Below are 8,775 nucleotides of genomic sequence, written 5' to 3'. Positions count from 1 at the left end.
AACAGGCTTCCAGGAGAAGCCAGCCCTACAGAGGGAAACGGCAGGTCTAGTGGTGTTGAAGGAGCAGAAAATGGAAGATCTCAAGGCACGCATGTGATTCCAATGGCCTGGGCCCTTCTCTGACTGAAAGAAAGGAAAAGCTCACAGAGAGAGCAAAGTCATGCTTGAGTTATGACAGCAAAGATGTAGGTTACACTGCATCATATCCTAACCAACCATTGCTCCAGTTTTTATAAATAAATTGCCTCCAGTAGTCTGTTTCTTAGCTTCCCTCAGTTTTTAGCACCTCTGACTCTACCCCTTCAGACGGCTGCCCCAATTGACTTACAGTTTTGATTCCTCATCCATCTGCTTCATAATGTGAGTTCTGATCAGCTTCTTGCATGCTGGCATAGCATCTAGCCAGCCACCTATCTTACATTAGACTTTTAGGAAAACCCCAGAGACCATAAATCTGTGTCCAGTGCTGGAGTTTGGCATTGTGGAATATAGCATGGCCCCAAGACTGAGCTTAGATGCACAATGAAGAACATGTTCTACAGTTTTACTCATCAAAATGTGGAATTTGACTTCTCGTATTTGCCCCAAGTGTCTTTTTCAATTTTGAAAGGTGGGAAGGGTAGATCTTATTATATTGCGCCAAAGCTGGTAGTTAGAATTTCTAATTATACTTTTTATTCTTTTTCAAAATTTTACTCCTTTTTTCATTTTTTAAAAAAATTTACTTATTTTTATTGCTATATATTTGACATATAACACTGGATAAGTTTAAGGTGTACAACGTGTTGATTTGATACACTTGTATATTGCAATATGATTGCCATTGTTGTGGTAATTATCATCTCCATCACATCACATAATTACCACATCTTTTTTTGTGGTTGGAATAATTAAAATCTAGCCTCTTAGTAAGTTTGATGATTATAACACATATTTTTGTCTATATTCACTATACCACACATTAGATCTCTAGGGTTTATTTACTACTAGTTGCAGTAAATCTTATTCCTTTTAAAACTGCAAAAAGCATATAGACAAAATTATACAATCTCAACAGAGAGAAATTTATCGATATCTAGCAAAATTACATGTATATTCACTATTTGACTCAGTAATCTCACTTATAGGAATCCAACCCAAAGATACACCAGCAAAGTACAAAATGATATATGCACAAGGCCATTCTCTGCAACATTATGTATAATAACAAAAGACTGGGAAAAAAAACAAATGTCCACCACCAAGAAACCAGTTGGATAAATGATAGTGGAGCCATAAAATGGAAAGTTGGAAAAATATTTTTTTAATAAAATGGAATACTGTGGTATGAGATAGATTTCTATATAAAGATTTAGAGTAATATTTGGGATATAATGTTAAGTGGGAAAAGCAAAGTATAAAACATGGTATATAGTGTGCTATCCTTTGTGTAAGAAAGTTGGGGAAATACAGTATTTACAGAAACATAATAGACTTATGACTTATTTATTTTTCTCTTTCTAAAAAAATAAATATTTCCTAGCTTTGTCCATTGAAAAGACATAGCAGCAATGGTAACCTAGTAGCAATGAGTATATCTAATGCCCATATTGTGGCCTCTAAAATAATTTCCTACCAAAAAAAAAAAGCCTATCCTCCTTGAAGAAATAATTGTTTACAGGTCTGTAACAGGAAATGTACAAAATGAGCCTGGGACATCTTGTTTTGCCAAAAAGCAAGGAAGATATCAAAGACTAATGTAGTCATGTCAAAAGAACACAGGTTCCAAGATGAAGGGGATTTCCCACTTGCCTATTTTGGGACAATTAGAGCATCAGAAAAAAATCTGCAATTATATATTTAGTGTTCCTAATGACACTAAAAATAAAACATTGATCACCCTTGGGTGATGCTAGGACACAAAACTATTATTCCAAAAATTAATAAAAAGAAAAATCGAGAATTTATCCCACCTTTCCTGTATGAACTATATTTCAAGGTAACCAAATAGTTAATAATATTCTTCTTTATGCAACAATTCCAGAAAGCAAATGCAGAAGGAATTGTAAAATTAGTATATCACCACTTAACAATTCCTAATAAAATAATAAATCTAGGCCATGTTTTCTCAACCCCAGCACTATTGACATTTGAGGCCAGGTCATTATTTATTTGGAGGCTGTGTTATGCATGTATGATTTTTAGCAGCATCTCTGGTCCCTACTCACTAAATGCCATTAGCACACCCCTTTCCCAGTCAAGACAATAAAAAAGATTTTCAGACATTGTCATATGTCCCCTAGGGAACAAAGTCACCTCTGGTCAAGAGCCACTAATCTAAGGCAATGATCATGAACGGATAAAAAAAGATTAAGCAAAATGATGATGGGGAACTTTACAACAGAGTGATCAGGTTGACACCACCTGAACCCACTGATCAATTTTAGCATCACTAAGCATGAGATAGCTGCATATGTGCCTCCTGATGTGATGCAATAGGAAACATACAGCACCCACAATAATATGTTGATGTCAAAAATAAAAATCGAACATAAATCTAATCAAGTTATAGCTATAACTCCCAGTTTATGGTGAATATAGGAGATAGAAGAACAAGTCCAGTGTCACCACTAAGAAACAATCAGCCAAATCCAGAATGTGGAATAGTTTAGGAAAAATGATCTGTTTTCTTCGATGATAAATGACATTTAATAGAGGATGAAGAGCTCCACTGCATTTGATCTTGAAGTGTACTAGAAAAATATCCTGGCAGAAAATAAAGTATCAAGAAAAGGAAAAAAATAAAATAAAATAAACAAAATAAAAGAAGATGAGGAAAAAAGATGGGAAACTGACAGCCTTACTGAGGTATAACTGACCAATAAAAATTGTATATATTTAAGGTGTACATTATGATCTTTTGATATACACATAGATTTCTAAAAGAGACTTAAGGGAGATAACAACCAAATGCAATGTTACATTTGGTTTGGTTTATGTTTTGAAAAAAAAATCTATTTTAAAAACACTTCTTAAAACCATTAGGGAAATTTGAATATGAATTATTATTCAATTACTTTAAGGGATTATTGTTAATTAGCAAATTGTAATAATCGCATTGTGGTTATGTAAAAAAAATATTTTTCTGTTAGAGATGCACACTCACATTGAATGAGATAATATTATATCTGCGATTTGAGTTAAAAAACTCCAAAAAACCTTGGAGTGGGGAGAATAAATGAAACAAGACTGGTAAAATGTTGAAAATTGTTGAAGCTGAGTAAAGGGGTTTCATTTTACTAATCTCCGTATTTTCGTGTATGTTTAAATTTTTTCATAATAAAATGAAATTTTGAAACAAAGCAAGTAAGACTTCTCTTTCTGGGAAGATGTCGTAGGTGTACTTCCCTTTATTCCTGCAGCTAAGTATAGTTTAAAAATCTGGACATTGTATATAAAACAAACATAAGAAGACTCTGAAAAGTACACAAAATGTAGACTGGCTATAGTCCTAGAACTCAAGGAATGACAAAGCAGTGAGGTCCCTGAGGTTTGGTTTGGTTTGGTTTGGTTTGATTTTGCCTCATATATGCTAGACTGGGTGTTGGACAAGCTAAAAACCTAGAAATATCAATGAGCATAAGCCAAAAAAAAAGAAGCCTCAAGAAAAGCCTGCTCTCTCCAGCAAAGTGCCAGGAAAGAGGTAACCTAGCACAGTAGGAAAGTTTTGGATAATAACCACTCTACTCCAACCAAACATCACAGAAGAAAAATTGCAGTACCACCTATGCTAACAAAGGCCAAGTAGAAAATTTAGACTTTCTCCCTGGGCAGGCCATAAAGAGCCAAACTCCCTGCTAGGATGGTGTCAGAGAAGGGTAAGTTAGGGGCCAGAACTTTTATTCTTACTGGGTAGTAACAAGCCCCCTCTAACATAGTGTCAGTGGAGACTATATGAGAAGCCTGGACTTCATGCCAACCTGGAAATAACAAGGGATCCCTCCTCTTCTCCTCACTGGGGTGGTGTCAGAGGAGCCCCAGTGGAGAATCAGCACTTTCACCACCATCCAGCAGTAACTAATATCCCCTCTCAACCATAGTGTCAATAGAGGTCACAAGAGGAAATATAACAAGGTACTTCTGCTCCTCTCAGCCAGGGTGGTATCAGCAGAGGCATAAGAAAGAGCGTAAACTCCCACTTTGCCAAGTAGTAACGAGAAGACCCTCCTCTGACAGGTGTCAATGAAGGCTAAATAAAGAACCTGGACTTCACTCCACCTAGCAGCAATGAAGTGACATTTCCCTTCCCCTGCCATAGCAGTGTCAGAAGAAGCATGCTAAAAACAAGATTTAAATAAGATCCAGAGTTTCATAACATAATACCCAAAATATCCAAGTTTCAATGAAAAATCACTCATCATATCAAAAGCTAGGAAAATCTTCACTTGAATGAGAAAAGACAAAAGACCCCAATAACAAGATGACATAGATGTTCATAAAGATGATTCAACAAGCAATTACAAATATGATTGAAACTAATAAAAAGTAGAATGTCTCATCAAAGAAATGGAAGATATAAAAAATGGAAATTTTAAAATTACAAATTGCAATTACTGAAATTTTAAAAATTAGTAGATGAGCTCAACAGCAGAATGGAAGAGACAGGGAAAAGAATCAGTGAAATTGAAGATATAACAATAGAAATTATCCAGTGTAAACAACAGAAAGAAAATAGCCTATGAGGGTGGGGGAAATGAACAGATCCTAAGGAATGTGTGGGACTATAACAAAATATTGAAGATCTGTGTCATCAAAGTTAGGAAAGTATAAGATGAAAAAGGTGAAGCTGAAAAAGTATTCAAAGAAATAATGGCTGAAAATTTCTCAAATGACATAAACTTACAGGTTAAAGAAGGTGACCAAACCACAAACTGTATAAACATTAAAAAAAAAAATCCATGCCAAGACTCATCATACTCAAACTTCTGAAAACAAAGGACAAAATTAAAAGGCAGCAGGAGAGAAATGATGCCTTGCCTGTAGGGGAAAATCTATTTGAATCACAGAGGATTTCTCATGGAGGTCAGCATGAACTGGTACATATTTCAAGTGCTGAAAGAAAGAACTGTCAATCCAGAATTTTATGTCCAGTGAAAATATCCTTCAGAAATGAAGGGGTAATCAAGATATTCTCAGATAAAGGAAAACTAAGAGAATTTGCCACCAGCAAACTGACCCTGAAAGAATGGCTTAAAACAAAAAAAGTTATCTCAACAGAAAGGAAGTAATAATAGAAGGAATCTTGGAACATCAGGAAAGAGAAAAAACATAACAGAAAGAGTAAAAATATGGATCAGTACAATAAGTTTTCCTTTGCCTCTTGAGTTTTCTAAATTATGTTTAATTGTTGAAACAAAAATTGTAATACTACCTGATGTGATTCTCAATGTATGCAGAGGAAATATATAAAACAATTATAAATGAAGTAAAAAGAAGTAGGTTTCTACATTTCACCCAAACTGGTAAAATGTTGATACCAGTAGACTATGATAAGGCAGGTATGTGTATATAATGCAATACCTACCCCTCTCTCTCTCGTGCGCTCTCTCTCTCTCTCATTACATTATGTATACACAAAACATACATACACATATATGTGTTTGTTCTATGTACATATAATGTAATAACACATTTAAAAGTGATACAAAGAGCAAAAATTTAAAAAAACACAGTACAAGAAGAAACATTTCAAAACACTATAGGAAAATAAAAATTCAATTCTTATAAAAAGTTCAAGTAATCCACAGGAAGGTAGAAAAAATAGTACAGAGAAACAAGAAACAGAGAGAGCAAACAAAACAAAAATAAATGTCAGGCTTAAGCCCTAACTTATCAATAGTTACATTAAAATGTAAGATAATGATCAAAATTGTTAAAATATTGGTAGAGTGAATAAAAAATATGACCCAACTGTATGCTGCCTGTAAGAAACTCACTTCAAATATAGTAACATAGATAGATTGAAAGTAAAATTATGGGAAAATATATCTCATACAAATATTAACCAAAGGAAAACATGAATGGCTATACTGTCAGATAAAGTAGACATCAAAGCAAATGAAACTACCAGAGACTAAATATCCATGTGTTCATACTGATATAAATAAATATGTGAATGAATTAATACATGTGGAGAAGAGACAAATCTCCCTTGCAGGAGAATTCCAAGTAATTTATGTTGATACCCTGTTCTCAAGGAGGTCAAGCTCCTTACTCAACTGTGGGTTGCACATAGTGACTTTCTATCAAAGAGTACAGTATGAGAAGTGTAAAACAGTGGGAAAACCTGACAAACACTACTTCAGCTGGGTTATCAAAGTCAACATCACATTGATAGTTGTAATCATGATACGATGTGATAAGAATGCCATTTGACTTCTATGATGTTTCTCTCTAAAACCTATAATCTCAGACTAATCATGAGAAAAACATCAGACATATTCCAAAAGAAGCACATCCTACAATATACCTGACAGTGTTCTGTAAAACTGTCAAAGTCACCCAAAACAAGGAAAGTCTGAGAAGCTGTTACAGCCAAGAGGAGTTTAAGGAGACACAATGACTAAATGTAATATGGTATCCTGGATGGGATGTTGAGACATAAAAAAAGACATTAGGTAGAAACTAAGGAAATCTGAATAAAATATGGACTTTAATTAATAATAATATGTCAATATTGGTACATTAATTGCAACAAATGTACCATACTAATATAATATATTGATAATAGGAAAAACTGTGTGCAAGGAGTATATGGGAACTCTCTGTACTATCTGCTCAAATTTTTCGTAAATGTAAAACTGTTCTTAAAAAATAAATCTATTAATTTAAAAACTATCAAGGATATTACATAATTATAAAAGAGTTAATCTACCAAGAAGACATAGCAATCATAAATGTGCATAAACCAAACAGGAGCACTGCAAAATTTAGGAAGCAAAAACTAATAGAACTGAAAGAAGAAATAGAGTTGGAAACTTCAACGTGCACTGCTCTCAACAAATGATAGAACAACTACACAAAAAATCAGTAAAGATATAGGAAGAACTCAAAACACTACCAAACATCAGGATCTAGTTAGCCATTAAAAAAATTTCAACATAGTGCCCTCGCGGTCCCCAGGATTTTTCTCTTGCTTCAACAGTGTTTGGATGGAACAGACCCAGGGATACCCTTTCTTCTAGCTTCCCACCACCCTCCAATCTCTTTTGCAGTCTCAACCTTCTGAACCTTCTTAGCTATCCTCAGCCTCTGAGCCCAGCCAACACCATTTTTTGAGCTTAATTCTTTATTGTCAAACAACCGTGAGCTCCCGAATCAGTCAGAATTTATTCCACTAATAGGGAGTCTGCTGTCAACTGCCTGGTCAATCTGCATCTTCTGGCCTCCTACAACCTACCTCTCTCTGGGCCTCTATTTCAACCATGACAATGTGGCTCTGGAGGGTGTGGGCCACTTCTGTGAGATGGCTAAGGAGAAGCACAAGGGTGCCAAGCAACTCTTGCAGATGCAAAACCGATGTGGTGGCAGCGGCCTCTTCCAGGATCTGCAGAAGCCATACCAAGATGAATGGGGTAAAACTCAGGATGCCATGGAAGCTACCATGGTCATGGAGAAGCCCTTTTCGATCTGCATACCCTGGGTTCCCGCACAGTCCTCCATCTCTGTGACTTCCTAGAGAATCACTTCCTAGATGAGGTGAAACTCATCAAGGAGATGGGTGACCACCTCACTAACTTCTGCAGGCTGGCCAGTACCTTGGCGGGGCTGGGCGAGTATCTCTTCCAAAGGCTCACCCTTAAGCATGACTAGGAGCCTTTGGAGCCCAGAGGCCTTTGAGGGGCCCCTCTGCATTCCCCCTGGTGTTGTCTTTGTGCCTGAGCCTCTCCTGTGCAGCTACTGGGCAGCCTTCTAATTACCCTGGAGCCCTTTCCCATACTGTGGAACAAATTGAAGCAATAAAGCTTTTTGCAGGAAAAAAATTAACACATTTAAAAGAATTAAAATCACTCAGACTGTGTTCTCTGATCACAATGAAATCAAACTAGAAATCAATAACAGAAAGATAATAGGAAGTTTTCCAAACCCTTGGAAACATAAGAACATGCTTCTAAATAATCTATGGATCAAAGAGGAAGTTTCAAGGAAATTTTTTTTAAATACATGTAACTAAATGAAAAAAAGACAACATATCAGTATTTGTGGGACACAACAGTGCTTAAGAGAAATTTATAGCACTAAATGCTTACAGTAGAAAAGAAAAATGTTTCAAATCAATAGTCTAAGATTCTACCTTAAGAACTAGAAACTAACAAACAGAAGGAAGGAAATAATAAAGATCAGAAATCAATAAAACTGAAAAATAGGAAAACAATAGAGAAAAATCAATGAAACAAGAAGCTAGTTATCTGTAAAGATGGATAAAACTGACAAACCTCTAGTAAGATTGACAAAGGAAAAAAAGAAGACATAAATTACCAGTATCAGGAAAGAAGCAAACGATATCACTATAGACACATATAATAGTGATAATAATAATAATAATAATAATAATAATAATAAGCAACACTGCTAATGACCCTACACACATAAATTTGATGAAAATAGATGAAATGGAGCAATTCCTCAAAAAGTACAAACTACCACAACTCACCCGATATAAAATAGATAATTCGAATTAAGGAATTCCTATTAAGGAAACTGAATTTGTAATTAATAAAGTTCCTTGGCGATTTC

At 35.1% G+C, this 8,775-nt stretch overlaps 1 pseudogene; it reads left to right on the top strand.

The window, feature by feature from the left end:
• The first annotated feature begins 3,368 nt into the window (after window positions 1-3,368).
• Window positions 3,369-7,851, top strand: LOC102891218 (annotated as a pseudogene).
• Window positions 7,852-8,775: the final 924 nt, after the last annotated feature.

This window comes from Pteropus alecto, unplaced genomic scaffold, assembly GCF_000325575.1.
Source record: "Pteropus alecto unplaced genomic scaffold, ASM32557v1 scaffold365, whole genome shotgun sequence".
NCBI classification, from domain to species: Eukaryota; Metazoa; Chordata; class Mammalia; order Chiroptera; family Pteropodidae; genus Pteropus; species Pteropus alecto.
This window is presented reverse-complemented; position numbering and strand designations above follow the sequence as displayed.